Source organism: Ictalurus punctatus, chromosome 18 (genome assembly GCF_001660625.3).
Source record: "Ictalurus punctatus breed USDA103 chromosome 18, Coco_2.0, whole genome shotgun sequence".
In the NCBI taxonomy this organism is placed as follows: domain Eukaryota; kingdom Metazoa; phylum Chordata; class Actinopteri; order Siluriformes; family Ictaluridae; genus Ictalurus; species Ictalurus punctatus.
Window position 1 is genome coordinate 4,170,528 of NC_030433.2, and position 19,417 is coordinate 4,189,944.

A 19,417-nucleotide genomic window follows, 5' to 3' on the forward strand; every position below is an offset into this window, starting at 1 on the left:
GGTGTGATTTTGGCCCGTTCTTCTAAACATATTGTCTTTAAATCTTGTTCAAATGGATTCAAGTCAGGTGATTGACTAGGCCATTCTAACGCCTTGACTTTTTTTCAATCACTACTTATTTCACCCACTGTACGTGACTGCTATTTTGTATTTTGACTAGTTGTAATTTAGTAATTTATGTATTTTTTGGTTTAATTGAGACCACTTGATTAAACACATTGAATAAAAGACTGTGAATGGTTTTTAGCCTATATGCTATGTTCATTAAAGCTGTTTGAAAGACCGTGGTAGGAATGATTTATTTTCCTCAAACTGCTCTTACGTTTTAAAAATTATATTGTCATTTGCAAACACACACCACCCAAACACAACACACATACACACACACTCTATAAGTGGACATCAGTGATTTTAAATATATATGGCTAATTCAAATCACAGGTTTATATTAATGCACTCATTCTTCTACAGTACATCATCATTTCTATACGTGGTAATGCCTCATTCTCAGACAGGCACACCACATCTATTTAATCTAATGCTAAAAATATATAGATATATATATTTTTTGTTTTGTTTTGTTATTTAACAAAGAAAGACGTGAAATCATTAATATAGTGAAGCATATCAATTTAACATTTATGATAGGAACCATCAGTGTCATTGCTTTGAAACAGTCAGTAATAATGAGGTGTAGGTTATAAATGGAACTAACTTGTCTGTGCACATAATTGGTTAAACAGTATGACCTGCCATTCATTAATAAGTAAAAAATTGTAAGTGTTCATAAATTGCTGTGGTATAAAGAGGAATAAAACACTTTTGGATGCCCTATAACATCACATCCCGTCTTGTTTAATTCTTTACCTGCAAACTCTGGATTAGAGAGGATGGGGAATTACAGATGCTACATTTGGTATTGAAAATCTAGAGGAAAGCCTTCCCAGAAGAGTGGAATTTATTATAACAGCAGAAATCTGGAATGTTTTATAGAGTTGCTGAACAATTTTTTTCCTGTCCCCCCCCCCCCCCAGTATTCTTCAATCGCTTGGTTTGATCCACTGAAATACTTTCCTGGGTCTGTCATTTGAGGACCCCTGCACCACATGATGTACTAGTTAGACGAGGAAGTGAAAATTGAACTTACATTTGCTATAGTGCTTTGTAAAGATATTGGTGGGAGATTCGAGAAAGACTGAACCTTTATTGCGAGCGACCCTCATCATCGTACCTAGTAGCAAGAACCTTAATCTGCTAAGATATGTGCTTAGATTATATCCTGCAGCTTTGAATAAACATTAGGCTGCTTAATAGTGTGAAAATATCTGTGTATTAATTGTCGTTATGCCGAGTGTCTGTCTAGCAGATAATTACAGGTTACCACTGAATGTGTCAGTATGATTTGAGGGAACTCAATTAGGTATAAGGTATTGTAGGAAGCCTCACAAGGAGGAGAATGAGAAAGTAGTTGGGCATAAAGGATTTAATAATGCCTGTCAGTATGAAATTGCCTCAGTGCTAAATCCTGCCTTTCTATTTCCAAGAGATGGTGTGCTGTTTATTCTAATTTCATACTGCACTCCACTACAAGAGCTTTTCAATTTGCTCTATGAGTGGATCTGTGTGGAGGTATGTAGCAAATAAATGTTTTCTGCTCTCTGACATCAATAGAACTGTAAAAATACACAACAGGACATAATATTCTGGCTGAATCCAGCTGCATCAAATTGTTTGCCTCCACCACATTATTGAATGACTTATTTATAACCCCCCCCCCCCCCCCCCCCGCAAAAAAAAAACAAAAAAAACAAAACAAACAATCCTCGAGTGTGTTTGCAAATTCCAATGTATTTTGGAATATAATAAAATTACGCAATCTATTGTTACATCAAGACCAAACAAATGAACTAATATTTGATGAATAAATGAGTTAAATTAACATGTTTTATTTTCATCCTTTTTCATTTCATTCATACATCTTAAGGTAATGCTCTATACAGGTCAGGGTTGCAGTGGATCTGGGATGCCAGCATTTGAAAATTCGTAGCGAATCATCCAGTCAGTTATGATAGAATTAATATTAACCTATTTTAAAATCATTTTAACAGCTGTAACTAGCTATGGCTTAAAATAAAGTTAGCTAATATGGTATTATTTGAGCTCTAACTTTTCTCAGACTTATTTAAAGAAAATTACCATGAGTATTAAATTAACAGTGACTCATCATAGCTATTAATATGTCTATCTATAGCAGTGGTCACCAACCCTCTTCCTTAAGATCTACCTTCCTGCAGGGTTCATCTCCAACCAAAATCTAACACACCTGTTTTAGCTGAAAAAAGGCAGTGATTAGATGGTCAGGTGGGCATGATTATGGTTGGAGATTAAGTCTTCAGGAAGGTAGATCTCAAGAAACTGGACTGGTCACCATTGATAATGCTTAGCTTTGTATATATATATATATATATATATATATATATATATATATATATATATATATATATATATATATATAAAACTAAGCTTGATAACAGTTTTATCAACCATCCGATCAGAAGAGAGGGCATGGCTTGTCTTAAAGATGCAAAATGGAAAATGGTCATGGAAACTGGAAAATGAATGATATTTTCAGGGAGAAAGATAAATGCAGAAACAATGTACAATATGGAACCATTAATCCCATTTGACTTCAGACTTCAGACAGGATATAATACTGTTTCTGGCAACCCATTTATCTGTAATAACATGATAGAAGTTGAGGGAGTGTGGATTGCCTGACACCCATTGTCCCTAGGAGATACTTTCCCTTTATGGAAAATTAAAAATAAAGCAGACCCTTATCAGGGAATCAGGTGTTAAGAAGCCAGACTGAAAGCGGTCTCTTAACAAATGGAGGCTCCATGTCAATTGACAGCAGGCTGCTGACTAGGGATTCAGCTAGTGATGGAGAGCTGAATGTGCATGCCAATTTTCATTAAGAACCTTTTACTCTTTCTGCATTATTGTACTGAATTATCTGGAAATATAAGTGTATGTGTGTGTGTGGGTTGGGGATGGAGTTGGGGTTGGAAGCAAATAACTAAATAATGTAAGGGAACTGTTAATAAGCATAGTCCATCCATCCATCCATCTTCTATAACGCTTATCCTTTTCAGGGTCACGAGTAACCTAGAGCCTATCCATCGGGCACAAGGCGGGGTACACCCTGGACAGGGTGCCAATCCATTGCAGGGCACAATCACATACACATTCACACACCCATTCATACACTACGGACACTTTGGACATGCCAATCAGCCTACCATGCATGTCTTTGGACTGTGGGAGGAAACCGGAGTACCTGGAGGAAACCCCCGCAGCACGGGGAGAACACGCAAACTCCGCACACACAGGGCCACGGTGAGAAACGAACCCCCGACCCTGGAGGTGTGAGGCGAACATGCTAACTAATAAGCATAGTACTGTTTTGTTTTTTTTGTTTTTTAATTTTTTTTTTTTTTTAATGATGGAGATAAATGTGGTCTTTTCATCGAAATGTCCTGTGCACTGGGTTTAAAAGATAACCAAGAATGTCTCATTGCACTCCTGGACATTCAGCGTGTACTGATCTCTGAATGAAATATTCTGTCCGATCTTGCTACTGGGCCGGTCTTCTCTAGCCATGCCAGTATATAAAGTTCACATTTGATTAGCCTGAAGTTATTGGCTAAATGTCAAATCTACAAAGTTTTCCAAATATTCTCTCTATATTTTGAGCCGTATCAAGAGTTGAAAAAAGCGCTTAAAAAACGCTATATAACTGCAGACCATTTACCATTTAATTAATTGCAACCATCTTCTCAATGTTCTTTCAAGATCTGCCCACATTTTACACTCGAAAATCCCTTTAGTGACATTTTATCATTGCAAATATAATATTTCAGCGTCTTTATTTTCTAGTATGTATCTATCAACGAAAATGTCAGCCTTCTCATAGCTGATCTAAAAGTAAATAGGAACTATTCTGTGTTTACAAACTGGAGTGAAGTAAACAGCTGCATTAATAAATGAACCAGTAGCATCATTAATCTTTTATGCTTTGTCTACCAATGTCAGAACAATCATGCTAGCATCTGGTCCGAACATAAGCTCAGACTCAAACCAGTTTTTTCAGTAATATCCATGTTAGTGTTGGAAAGCGAGCGTAATGCTGGAATGATATCAAACTATGCAGGCAAAACAAATTAAGAGAAACAGAATGATTTAACTTATGCTAATTTTGATATATTTTATATTTACAGCATTTGGCAGAAGTCCTTATGCAGAGTGACTTACATTTATCTCATTTATTGTATACATGTGAGCAGTTGAGGGCCTTGCTCAAGGGCCCAGCAGTGGTAGCTCAGCAGAGCTGGGATTTGAACACACAACCTTCCAATCAGTAGCCCAACATCTTAACCTCAGCACCAACTAATCGGAATTAGCAGAGGATGGTTTCGATCCATCGACCTCTGGGTTACGGGCCGGGCATGCTTCCGCTGCACCACTCTGCCAGCCACTAACCCCTATTCCCTGGCTTAGGACACCAATGCCTTGTCCAACAGACCAGCTGGGAGACTAAATCAGTTTAGCTCAGTTTGATGTGTAATATTTGGTTGTCAAGAATCCAGAGTATACCATTATTCACTGTGGTTTAGTTATTTATTTCATGCTATACTATTACATAATATAGAACACTGCATATGCAGTTTACCTATAGGCAATATTCATCCTGAAGATTTGGAATAAGAACAAGTAGGCTGGTCACATCACATAAATAGTTGATTAACAGTTTATAAAGGCCCTTTCTGAATCTGCTGTCCCAGAGTATTCTTCCAGTCTCACACGTAGGTTCGAGGATAAGCAAGGAAATCAATCAAAGCTTCTCCGAAGTTTCCCAGAACCTCTCAGGAAATGGAATGTGTTTGTTCCCCTCTTCTCTTGATAGTGATGTGGATTATATATAGTAAAAAAATAGGCCATATTAACATATAAAATGTATTTTCTGATTATTTCCCACATTCTACATTCAGATTTAACTAGCATTACATTAACCTGGCTACCGTCATGTGACACAGCTCAAGTCAAACTGATGTGCATTGTCGATGTACCTATTTTCCTTGAAAAAATGATCTAAAACATTGTGTACCTGAGCTGCTAGGAGTCACTCTGGAAATCATGTAATAGTAACTCACAGTACTTCACAGTCAGAGCTGTCAAGCCCGAATTGTCAAAACCACATGACATACAGTACACCAGATCAACTAGATACATCCGACATCATTGCACCCGAAAGAAGTACAGCCAACAACCCATCTCCAATTTCCAGTACAGCTTTACAGAGAACTGCAGACTTCATACAAGAGAAAGAATTTCCATTTAACAAGGCCCTGTCCTGCAGACAGCTTTTAAGCTTACTGTGCAAGTCTGTACGGATCACAACAAAAAAAATCTTTCCCCTTTATCAGGCTAGCTAAAGTTAGCTGGCTAGTTCACTACTACAGTATAAGCTGTGTGTGTGTGATCTTATCTTGCATCATAGCATCTGAGATCAGTTGGATCACGATGAAACACAAAACAGCTGATCTTAGCCTAGGGTATGTGTGCTAGCTAAAAAAAAAAAAGCGCTTGTTAACAGAACAATAGTCAATATTTTTCAATTCTTATGAGTGGAAAATTATGTAGAAATGATAAAAAAAAAAAAATACTTTTAGCTATTGTCTCAGAACAAGTGTATTATAAAGCTGAAAAAGGTTAACCATTACCCCCGACCCCAAAACAACAACAACAACAACAACAACAACAAAAACCTGCATTCTGCTCCTGAATGTTTGCTTGTATTTGTTTGTATTTGTATTTGTTCTCCTCTTGTCGGCCATTTTATAGACATTCCCCTTCACATCTTTATAAATCATTATGAAGAGAATTTTACATGTTTATAGAGCTGTAACTTGGATTCCAAGCACTGGAATGTCCGAGTGCACTGACCGTGCTTGCTAATGCTAACTCTAGTTAGCATGTTAACTCTAGTTCAACCATCATAATGTAAGTTTTATGGGCGCAGCTTTGTGTGCATGGGGAAATGGAAATGGGATGGGCTCAAATCTTATTCAACTCCACCCATTTAACCTATTTTTTTTTTTTCGACCTGTTGTTTCCACCACAAATCTTTTAAAGGACCTTTAAAGGACAAAGGTTTAGCTCTGACACCTGATACTCAATCTTTTATTCTAACATGTCTGTACCTCTGAGATGATGATAATGGCAGCAGATAAATATATCCGTGTACGGTGGAGAAGGACACACCATTCTGAAATGTTCTTATGCGATAGCATTAGAAAAATAATAATTATCAGAGAAAAAATCTTACATCCAGCATAATGAACAGCTTTCTATTTTCCATGTTTTTTTTAAGCAGCCATTGACAAAAAAAAAATCTGGCGGGCATCCATTTTTTAGCATTCGCTTGTTTATAGTGTTAGCCTCTCCTTAGAGTTTCCTGATTTTATGCACTGACTATATTGTTCTTTTCACACCATTTTCATGTCTGCCAGTAAAATATAGCCAAGGGCTACCTTTCAGACCTCTACAGCTAATAGACTTATTCAAGCATGACCCCAACAGTTTAAATAAATACACGGTTGTTATTCAGATCCCTGGCACCATGTAACAACTTCTAAGAGACAAGGTTTAATTTTGCATCTTATTTGTGATAATAATGATCTATAATTATGTCGGTCTAACCTGTGTAAATGTTTGATAGCACAAAGTATTAGGGCTCAATATAAAAATTCTAAGTAATAAACAAAGTGAATTAAACTATTTTTCTTTAAAAGGGGGTTATTAATCTCAATATTCACATAGATCACACTGTCCATATTCATTACTACGGAAACCAAACATACGAAGAACCGTTTAATCATTGTCAATACAGTCGAGTTGAATACGCTTTCACGGCATTCTGTACCAAAGTGAGAATAATAATTATGTCCAACATAGTGACCTAGATATGTAGTCCTAAGACTGATCCTTTCCTAAAATCGGGAACATGCTTAGAAAATGTACACTGTATATAAAAAAAGATCTAAACCCCATGTAGGCATCCTATGATAAAGGTTCTGTCATAATGCATACAAGGAGATATCCAACCTTTGCGTGACCTTATTCTGCCTGTGAATTAATTCATACAAACTGGAATGAATTGTAAATGGGCTAATGGAGAAAAAAAAAAAAGACTAATGGAGTCCAGGTCATGCTCTCTGTCAGAACATGCTGTTTTCACATTAACATGTAAAGTGCATGTACAGCTTATTATACATTCTGATTTATTTAAAAATAAAAAAAAAGAAAAAGAAAAAAAGAACAAAAATGAATACTTGCTTTTGCTTGTATTTCCTCATTTGTAACTCACTTTGGATAAAAGCGTCTGCTAAATGAATAAATGTAAATGTAAATGTAGTGAATACAGCTAGAGCTTTTAGAATACTTTTCATAATATAGACAGATGGTTGTTAAAATGCATTTGAGCCTACATGACTAATTGGCTAAGATATTATTACACTGTCAAGTATGCATGATCTGATCATCACCAGATTACTATTTATGTAGTCGTTACCAAAAAAGCTATTAATACCCAGGGTGAACCGTAACTGGTAAGTGTTTCTTTCTTTAGTTGAAACTACTTTTAGCATTGGCTGTCAGATAGAAGCTGTGACGAGCGCTTCCTTGTTGCGACGAGCTGTTTAGACCTTGCTAGATTAGAGCTAATTCAGATATTCATATTCAGTTTCAGTCCGGAGTCACTCGTTCATGCGATTACAGAGGCGTGCTCAGCACTTGTCGAGGATTATATTAGTGTGCTAATATACACTTCTCCGCCATTGTCACAACCTCACTTCCCTCTGATAGCCACCTCTCCTCACTGGACTTAAACACTGCAAGTGACATGCTATGTTCCACTCTAACATCTTCTCTTGACAGCATCTCCTCTCTAACGTCTAGGCCAGCTCACACATCACGCCCTAGCCCTTGACTCTCAGAAGCTCTTCGTAACAACCGGACCAAGCTAAGGGTAGCTGAAGGGAAATGGCATAAATCTAACGAACCGTCTGACCTAACCAATTACCAAACCCTACTCTCCTCTTTTTCACATAGCATCTCTATTGCTAAAGCCATATACTACCAGGAGAAGATTGGCCACTCTCACAACACCCGTGCTCTCTTCAAAACCTTTTCTTCTCCTCGTTGTCCCCCTCCTCTACCTTCCTCTACCTCTCTCATTGCAGATGACTTTGCCACTTTCTTTTCCAGGAAAGTTACATCAATCAGGAACCCGTTCTCATCCCCAGACACACACAGACCGGCTCCTCCACCACATAACTCTCAACTGTCCTCCTTCTCTCCTCTCTCAGAGACTGATGTCTCAAAACTCCTCCTCTCGTCATCCTACAACCTGTCCTCTTGACCCTATAACTTCTCACCTTCTCCTGTCCATACCTCCCATGCTACAACCTGTACTCACACACATCTTTAACACATCCCTCTGTACTGGCACCTTCCCTACCTCATTTAAGCAGGCCCGGGTTACCCCGCTGCATAAAAAACAACACTTAACCCTGCTGCAGTTGGTAAATACAGACCTGTTTCCCTCCTTCATTTTCTTTCCCAAATCCTTGATAGAGCTATTTTTAATCAACTCTCCATTTTTCTCACACAGAACAACCTCCTAGAAACCAGGCAATCAGGCTTCAAAAGCAGTCACTCCACCGAGACTGCTCTGCTTTCCGTTCCTGAAGCCTTACGACTAGCAAGATCAACCTCAAGATCATCCGTCCTACACCTACTCGACCTCTATGCTGCTTTCGACACTGTGAATTATCAGATCCTCCTGTCAACTCTCTCCGGCCTGGGCATTACCGGAACGGCTCTGTGATGGGTGAAATCATATCTCACAGGCAGATCCTTCAAGGTATTGTGGAAGGGAGGAGCTTCGGAAACTCAGCAACTCACAACTGGAGTTCCCCAGGGGTCAGTTCTGGGTAGACTGCCCTTTTCTATTTATACTACATCTCTGGGACCTTTGACTTATAGCTCTATTTGTCCTTCCAGCCTGATGATCCATCAGTCTCTGCACATATCTCTGCTTGCCTGTCTGACATCTCAAACTAGATATGAGAACACCACCTTAAGCTCAACTTGGCAAAAACTGAGCTTCTCGTCATCCCTGCTTGCCCCTCAATAAACCACAGCCTCACTGCACAGCTCGGCTCAACCACACTCAAGCCAACCAGGACAGCCAGGAACCTCGGTGTGACTTTTGATGACAGCTTGACCTTCACAGACAACATTTCAACAACTGCACGATTCTGTAGGTTCATTCTGTATAACATCAAGGAAATCAGATCCTATCTCACCAAACAAGCTACACAGCTACTAGTCCAGGCTCTTGTTATCTCAAAACTGCACTTCTGCAACGCATTACTCCCGGGGTTTCCCAGCCAGCTCCCTCAAACCCCTTCAGATGAATCAGAATGCAGCAGGACACCTTGTTTTCAACCAGCCCAAAAGGACCCATGTCACACCCCTCTTCATCTGCCTCCACTGGCTTCCTGTAGCCACCCACATCAAATTCAAGGCCTTGACGCTCACGTGCAAGACCTTGTCTGGAACAACGCCCCCCTACCTCAACACTTCCCTTGAGGTTTACATTCCCTCACACAATCTGCCATTGATTAACGACCAACACTTAGTAGTGCCTACTTAGCGTGGCTCAAGGTCCCTTTCCAGATCCTTCAAACTAACAGTCCCTCAGTGGTGGAATGAACTTCCAACCTCAATCCGGACTGCAGAATCTGTCACTATTTTCAAAAAACAACCGAAGACCCACCTCTTACGTGAGCACCTAATTAACCCCTAACCTGCCAACCCCCACATTATTAAAATAAATAAATGCTGTAGCTGTGGCTCGGGCTTTTGGCTTTTATTTACCAAATAAATAAAAATTACACTGGCTCTTACACCTCTGCTCTACGCAGTTTCTCTAGAACTTAATTAAAAATCTTGTATTGTAGCACTACTTGTATTGTTCTCCACTTGACATATCGCTTTGCTTGTATTTCCTCATTTGTAAGTTGCTTCGGATAAAAGCGTCTGCTAAATGAATAAATGTAAATGTAAATGTCTCTGAATCTCTAAACTCTTTTAACCTGTGGGAGCATAAGGCAAAGAAAGATGTTCATTATAAAGAAGATTTTACATTCATAAGTGATTATGAATTTCCATTTCTCTGACCTTTGTCATCACATTTAAATTTTGCCCACACAGGACCCTTGTAAGTCTGCATTTGACATTTTATCACGAATGAACAGTGTGTATTGAAACGAAAGGATATGAAAAATTGTGGATATTCTGTAATAGGCCATTTTTCAGATAGAAACACAATTAATGGTATCTAGAATTATCTGCAGAAACAGAAGCAGGTGAGACACTCAAAGTCTCCAAAAGAGTAATAGCAGTTACATTAAAAAATCTACTGGAGAGCCTTCCCAGAAGAATGGAGGTTATTATAACAGCAAAGGGAGGACTAAATCTGGAATGGGATGTTCAACAAGCATATGGGTGTGATTGTTCAGGTGACCACATACTTTTGGCCATACAGTGCATAAATAAAGAAGGACATATATAAGGATATCTTTCTAAGAAAATATTTGTGTTATTCTTTTATGGCATACTGTATAAATTCCCACTATGAAGTCTCACAAATATTTCACCTCTGTCTTTGCACATATTATTACTTCCCTCGATGATTATTCACTTACAACCCCAATTCCAAAAAAATATTGGGACGCTGTGTAAAATGTAAATAAAAACAGAATGCAATGAATCGCAAATCTCGTAAACCCATATGTTATACACAATAGAACATAGAAAACATATCGAATGGTTAAACTGGGCAAATGAAACATTTAAAGAGAAAATCAAGGTAATTTTGAATATGTTTTCTATGTTCTAATGTTCTACTGTGGTTTTAATATCAAACCTCATTTTAAATAATTGTGACAGAGCTGTTCACCAATATAAGATCTGTTTAGAGAGAAAACATAGAGACTGATGAGCTGTTATCCAATGGCAGAGGAGAAAAGAGCAATGCTTAATGGTTGTTACCTGCACCTAAATGAAGAACCAGCCCATATATATATATATATATATATATATATATATATATATATATATATATATATATATATATATATATATATATATATATATATATATATATATATATATATATATATATATATATATATATATAGTGCATTATGCAGACAGTTTTATTAATTTTCTATTTAAAAAAAAAAAGTCTGTGAATGCAAAAGCCTCAATTCAAAGCAATATGGAAATGGGACTGGTTGTTATTCAAAGTAAATATGCCCAGGTATTTCTTTGCATTAGGAAACAATTGGCTCTAAATACATCCCACCCTTAGAAAAGTGGCAGGGGAAATGTTGAACTAATAAGATAAAATTAATGTCTTGTTTCTCGCTCCAAATAAAAAAAAAAAAGCTGTTTGAGAAGGTATGAGGTATTCTCTAATAAAAGCTTTAATATGCACATTATCTATCTTAGCAATTATAGTTAAGGATCTCATTAGTTTCCTAACCTAGATTTTATAAGGCAATTATGAACAGATTTTGTGCCACTTGGGCACACAATTATGACACAAAACAACAAATCAGTATAACCCTGTTTTTTTGTTTTTGTTTTTTGTTATTACAATTCTAATAAAGCGTGACAGAAGCTGAAGGTCCAGACATGCATGATTCATGCTTGTTTGTCTCTCACTTGTCTGTGTATATTTTAGTCATATCAGCTCTCCTGGAACTGTCATAATCATCTGCCACATATATCTTTTATGAGTATAAATGAGCATGCCTATGGACATTATTCATGTTCAGAGCAATATTTCGAACAAACATGCAGTGACATCTGAAAAGACTGAAAAGCAGAATAAAAGACTCCAAAACAGCCGAGACTGAGGGACTGATGCAGGACAGGCTCAGCAGAAATCTATTAGGAATTTGTACTTGCTCATTTTAAATCTATGTTGAAATCTATGCAGAGCAAAGTTCTGAATGGAATAACAGTCAATTACAGTATCTTTAACAGCGCTAGAGCCAAACTGTGTTTTGGATTAATGATTAATTAACCCTTATATGCATATCTTGGGTTGCTAGTGAACCGTGACTTCATTTTCTTCCCACAGCCTCATCTTCATACAACCTTAATGTTTTGTAAGCATAATTACTACAGAATTTTTTGCTTAACCTTTTAAAGTTCTATCACTTACTATAAAAAAGATGCATATTAAAATGATTTATTAATTCATTCTCGTGCTTAGCTTGGAAAAAAAAAATCACTTGATATCACATTTTGACATGTAAGTAGAGTAGTTTTTTTTTTTTTTTTTCCATTACAATTTAAACATGATAAGAAAGAAATAGCATTGTAGGTCCTGTCAGCTACAGTGCCCTCCACTAATATTGGCACCCTTGGTAAATATGAGCATGAAATGAATCAAAATCCCTAAATTCGGAATCCCTGAATAACAACCCGCGGCAGACAATGAAATGTAACCCAATTTTGTAGGAAAGCAGTGGAACTGGCAACACTGCTCACTCTTGCACATTTACTCTATTTGTATTAAAAATGAGGGTTTAAAATGTTAATGTTTCTTAACAGCTGAATAGGGCTGTGTTTGATCCACAACACTCGTGCTCGTTCAAGTTTATAATGAGATATACTGTAAAAGACAGTATTTTTCCCATGAAGCAATAAATCAAGTAACTAACGGAGGAAAATACTGTTAAGCAAACTTCAAATACCTTGTTTCCCTTTGATGAGAAACTCAGATTAACCATAAAAAGCAAAACATTCATATCTTTAGAGTTGCTGAGAAGATATAATCTTTCATATTTTCACAGAAGCTAAATTTGTATTTCTTTGTAAAACTCAGGAGGTTCGAAAGTGTGAAAATCTACATATTCACTTATTATATACTGCATAACAACTACATTAGTACTTCAAGAAACAGCATTTTGTGTAGGTTGTCTTTTTATTTCATCACAGAGTGATGAGTTTTCAAACCTCCACAAAAAGTGTGGTTCTGTGAATTGTATATACGTGCAACAACCTTGACTTTATCAGAAGATGTGCAGATTGTACACAACTGTGAAGCACTAAAGCCTAAGAATCTATAGTATAAGAAGTTTAATTAATGCTTAACAACTTGATCAACTTTGCATGGATCACTGCACTTTACACACACACACACACATATATATATATATATATATATATATATATATATATATATATATATATATAGTGCTTTGGAGCCTGTATCAAAAACACACCCTCAAGCTAGTTCACTAGGTCAGGGACTAAGAATACAATTGAAAACAAATTAGTCAAAAAATTAACAAATTAACAAATGAATTATATATATATATATATATATATATATATATATATATATATATATATATATATATATATATATATATATATATATATATATATGATACTTATATGCTGGGCATGGTGGCTTAGCATTTAGCATGTTTTCCTCGCACCTCTGGGGTTGTGGGTTCAATTCCTGCCTTTGGGCGGAGTTTGCATGTTCTTCCTGTGCTTTGGGGGTTCTGGTTTTTCTCCCCCCAAGTCCAAAGACATGCGCAGTAGGCTGACTGGCATGTGTACGTGCATTTGTGCCCTGCAATGGTTTGGCTTCAATGCAACCCCGTGTAAGATTAGCGGTATAGAAGATGGATGGATAATATTTATATATTATTGTATTAACATGCTTTGTTAATGAACACCTTCTGACCAATCAGATTTGAGAACAGTCCTGCAGCATAATATCAAGTAAGAAACTGTTTTGATAAAGTCACTCATGGACGTTGTAGTATGCAGTTTGATGAGACAACACAAAAGTGTGTATTCTCAGCATTTGCTTTATTATAGGCGAGAATCACAGTCAGACAGAATCGAACATACAAACATGAAACACAGAACAGGTGCACACATTAGGGAAACAAACCACTGATAAGGGACTGGGGCAGGGATTGGATTGGTACCATAACATAAACGAAATAAAACCTTACTGCGCTGGGAACCGTGACTGAAATTTGTGACAGACGTAAATAAATGCTTTGGTGAAAATAAATTCCTTAAACATGTTTTGTTGGTCGAAGAAGAGGAAACAAAGGCTGAAATGTAACACTGAATCAAAGAGGATATGAATATGAGACTGAGAAACAGATATTCGCCTGATATTAGTAAAAATACATACAATGCAGCAAAGCCTACAGAGTGGCAAATCCAAAAGGTCAACCATGCATCCTGTTAGAACTGACTGTCAGTCAAATATGAAATACATACATACAAATAGACTGGCACACAGACCTGCCTATGTGAACTGTGCATAGAGTTATATCAAGTCTTTATGGTACCAATAGATCATTTTAATTTTTAAAGGGCATGTATCCAAGATGCAAATGAAGCCTTGAAAACCCGTTTCCAGTACACTAATTATGAGCTAGTGGCCTGTCAGTTCGACTCTAAAGCACTTTCTTTGTAACCCGATCTCACCTATATGAGCACTGACCCTGAGCACAAGGTAAAAATTTCAAAATACACCATTGTTAGGGAACAAAGCTGACAACTATAGATCTGCCCAAAGATGTTTCGAAATGTTAAAATGCCACAGATTAGAGCTCCCATACTGAGAGCTCAGAGAGCCTGGTCTTCGGCATGCCACAATGTCCTGCTTAGAGGGTTTCGACAGTGGCCAGGGGATGATTTAAAGCCATGCTTGAATAAGCAGTCCTGCCAACAACAGAAATGAAGGACAGCTGGAGATTGTCCAAAGACAAATAGCTTGGCAGTGCACTTTAATCTTCTGGGAGTCATACCCCTTCACTAGGGGCCATAAAGGGGAAATGTTAGCTATTGCTGTTTTATCTCTGGGCTCTAAATAAAGTCTCACCAGCAAACTATGCAAAAGGTTGAGTGAAAAACTGTGTATTCCTACACAACACATCATGTAGCATGAATGCGTGGACAATTTAAATAAAATAAACAACCTGAGGAATTGGACTTGGAATACCATTTATGAACAATGCGGAATGTCCCAGAATTATTTATTATAATGTTTTATATAATCAATGTTATAACATTGGGCCATGTATAGGGAGTAAGACACCATTGCAGTTTAGTTCTTGTGTCTGCCAAATGGATTGTTTTGTGGTTGTTTGTTTCAGTCAGTATTTCAAATCTGGTCATGATCAGTACTGTATGGTTCCTTTACTGTTCTGTGTAACTTTGCAAGAAGGGGGGAATGGTGGATTAGTGGTTAATATATTTGCCTTGCACATTTGGGATTGGTTGTTCAAATCCTGCCTCCGCCCTGCATACATGAAGCTTGCATGTTCTCCTTGTGCTCCAGGGGTTTCCTCCAGGTACGCCAGTTTCCTCCTCCAGTCCAAAGACCTGCCTTGTGGACTAATTGGCATTTCTAAATTGTCTGTAGTGCGAGAATGGGTGTGTGAATGTCCGGGGTGTCCCCTGGCAATGTGCCCCTAGTTCCATGGGAAAGACTCCAGGCTCCCCTGCGACCTTATGTAGGATAATTGGTATGGAAAGTGGATGGAACTTTGCAGGAACTGACCAGTGGGGGTGCTATTTGTGAAGGCTTCTCTACTTGTGGCTGTATTTTGCATATTTTGTTCCTGAGCCTCACCACAAACATTTCAATAAACCCTAACTTGACTTAACTTGACTCTTTTCAAGTCCATGTGAATGCCAGCTCATTGACCGATCAGCAATTTTGAGATACAAAATTGAATGAAGAAATTTTACAATGACCTTTGCTGACCTTTGGTGAAGCTAGCTGGTTAATGTCACCACAGGCATATCAAATTGTTGAAAATATTTTATGCAGTCAGTCCTTGGGAGTTCTGTGAATCTTGATGAATATAAATTTCAAGGCAGGTTATAACCTTTAGGACCAGGCCATAATTTTTCCCTATTGAACCGCAATTAAACAGCCCGACATCTGAAATATAAAGGGCTCCAATATAGTTGTGACCTTTTATCGGTCAGCAAAATACAGTATTTTCGCAGATTACTCAGTAAACTAATGCTTGGATATCACAAAAAAGTTTCTCTAAGTGCCCTGAAGGAAATGGTACACAGTAATTGCATATACAATCTTACACACCCAGTACGTGGTAATTGGCTTCAAGAGTGGAAGATGTAGCTGGATGGTAAAGCATGGGATGTTAGAAAACAAATTTCTGCACTCTGTATTCTCTACAGTCATTTACAAATAGGAAGGTATAGGTGTTTAAATGAAAAGGCCAGACTGGGGCAAACCACAGTGGAGGAAAAAGCCTGCTATAAAAACTGCACATCTAGTCACAGCTTGATGTGGAAGCTCAATGCTTTGGGGAGTCATTAAAATATGCCTGTAGCAATGCAGAAGCTGTGCTATATCTTCTACTATCAGGGATAGGCTTGAATAATGCTACTTGGTTCCAGATAATGAGTGCTTCAATGATTGTGGTACCATTTGTGTCTGACTGATATTACATTTACAAATAAGTATGTAGAAGGAAGGTACAAAGACATTTAAAATAAAAGCAAATGTCCTTCACTATAACCTATGTGCATGTTTCAGCTAAATAACTTAAAAATTTAATAATACATACCTACAACACCGACAAAATGACTGTCCCAGTGTAAGAAAACTACACTTGACCTTGGAATATTATGGTTAAAATGAATATTTTAACATATTTTGCTTGAAACATTATGAGTCATCCATTATAGGTTATGAAAAATTGACATTTTAATCATGACCTGGGGGGTACGGTGGCTTAGTGGTTAGCATGTCAGCCTGTTGTTGTAACACACCTCCAGGGTTCGATTCCCACCTCCGCACTGTGTGTGTGTAGAGTTTGAATGTTCTCTCCTCATACTTTGGGGGTTTAATCTGGTTACTGTGGATTGCTCCCCCAAGTCAAAATATGTGTGTGTGTGCGATTGTGCCCTGCGATGGGTTGGCACCCCGTCCAGGGTGTTCCCTGTCTTGTGCCCCAAGTCCCCTGGGATAGGCTCCAGGCTCCCCTGTGTAGGATAAACAGTACAGAAAATGGATGGATGGATGGATGGATAGTAATGACCCACAACATTCTGAATGTTGAATATACTGAATATAGTGTGTACTTATATATATATATATATATATCACATTATATATATATATATATCACATTATATATATACAGATATACACTATTTTCAGAGATATAAAGGGTTTATGAACATATCTGTCTCACATACTTGATGGTTAATGTCTAATACCTCAGTGGTTCAGAGCATAAGTTTGAATAAGGACCTATTTGCAGAATTTCCCCCACTCCTGTACAAAATAAAGTTAATAGAAGTTAGAGGAAATTGGAAAATACTGCAGTCAGGCATGATGTTGTACTATATTAATCCAACCTGGGACGTTTGGGTATTTTCCAGAGCCTCTCAAAATATAGCAATGTTTATTGGCTGTGATTGAAAAGCCAAGCAAAACACAAAACACTATAAAGTTGATGCAGTACAAAGTGTAAAAAAATTCTTCTTGCCTTGTGAATTATCGTTACTGACAAATCACTTCAGATCAGTGTTGCATTATTTAACACCATACATAAAATACAAAATCTATGACTACTACTGCAAATGACGCATGTGGTGTATTGAGTGCCGTCGACACTTCGAAAGGGCATCGTAATTTATTCAACAACAAGCCCACATAACCAGTTAATTGCACCATATCCCATAGTAGAGGTCAAAGGCGGTCTCCACCTACACGTGCAGCAGTGCTAATAGCAGCAAAGTTTGGTGTTAAATGAGAATATGGTGACCTTGTGCCCTGGAAGCAGGGGCGTCACGTCTATTAATTGTTGAGCTGTAATGAAAAGCCATTTCCTCCCTCAAACAATATCAAGACAGGTAAGATAAGGGTTCAATTTAGATAATGGGTTTTAAGCTACTACCCAGCAAGCTGGTCTCAGTGAAGGTTCACTTACATAGTACTTTCAGGGTTTTTTTTTTTTTTTTTTTGTAGTTGTTGTTTTTTGCTGTTGTTTGATTGCTCCAGAAATTAAAAAAAAAAAAAAAAAAAAAAAAAAAAACCGCCAAGAAGAAGGTATTTAGCATGGCATGTGGAAATCCAGCCAGCACCCAGTTGTTTAAATAATTATACTTAAATTGCTTTGTAGGTACCTCCTAATGGAAAATTATATAATTATGCAAAATAAATCAGGAAGGAACTTGATAAGAGAAATATAAAATATACATAAGTATACATGATCTATGCCCCCCCCCCCCCCCCCCACCTCGCATTGCTAATATTTATATGCTATTATTATATTTATATACTATATGCTGGAGTCATGCACCACATATATGACCAAAAGTTTGTGGACACCAGACAATTGTATAGGATGTCTTTGTATACTCTAGCATTACAATTTCTTTTCACTGGAACTAGGAGGCTCAAACCTGTTCCAGCATGACAATGCCCCTGTGCACAAAGCGAGGTCCATGCCAAGTTTGTTGTGGAAGAACTTGAGTGGCCTGCACAGAACCCTGACCTCAAATCCAATGATAAATTGGAATGCTGACTGCACCCCAGACCTCCCCCAACATCAATACCTGATCTCACTAATGCTCTTGTGGCTGAATGAGCACAATTCCACACAGCCACGCTCCAAAATCTAGTGGAAAGCCTTCCCGAAAGGGTGTAAGTTCTTATAACAGCAAAAGGGGAATAAATCTGGAATGGAATGCTCAAAAAGCATATATGAGTATGATGGTCAGGTGTCCACAAACGTTTGACCATTTAGTGTAATTACAAAGGATTCCGTGCAGAGATATTTCTCCTAACTGAAAGCAAAGGAAAAGAAAAGAAAATGACTTTATTCTGTCTGCCAATAGAAAATATATGCAAGGAGAACATCTAACTCTCCATGTAAGCCAAGGCACCTTCATTTATATGGCACATTTCTTACATTTGGCTTGGTGGACTAAACATGGAGATCACACTCAGAACTATAAATAAATGAATGAATAAGTAAGTACGTAAGATAGTAAGTAAGTAAGACAGTAAGTAAGTAAATAAATAAATATACAAATAAATCTGGATTCGACAATGTGTACACCAAAGGCAGTTGCTACAATTCCACAAGTGATATATCCCCTTATTAGAAACCTTGTAAACCTCTGTGTAATATTCTCTACTAGAATTAAAGGTAATCTTCGTTGTATTAAACCTACCCCCCCCCCC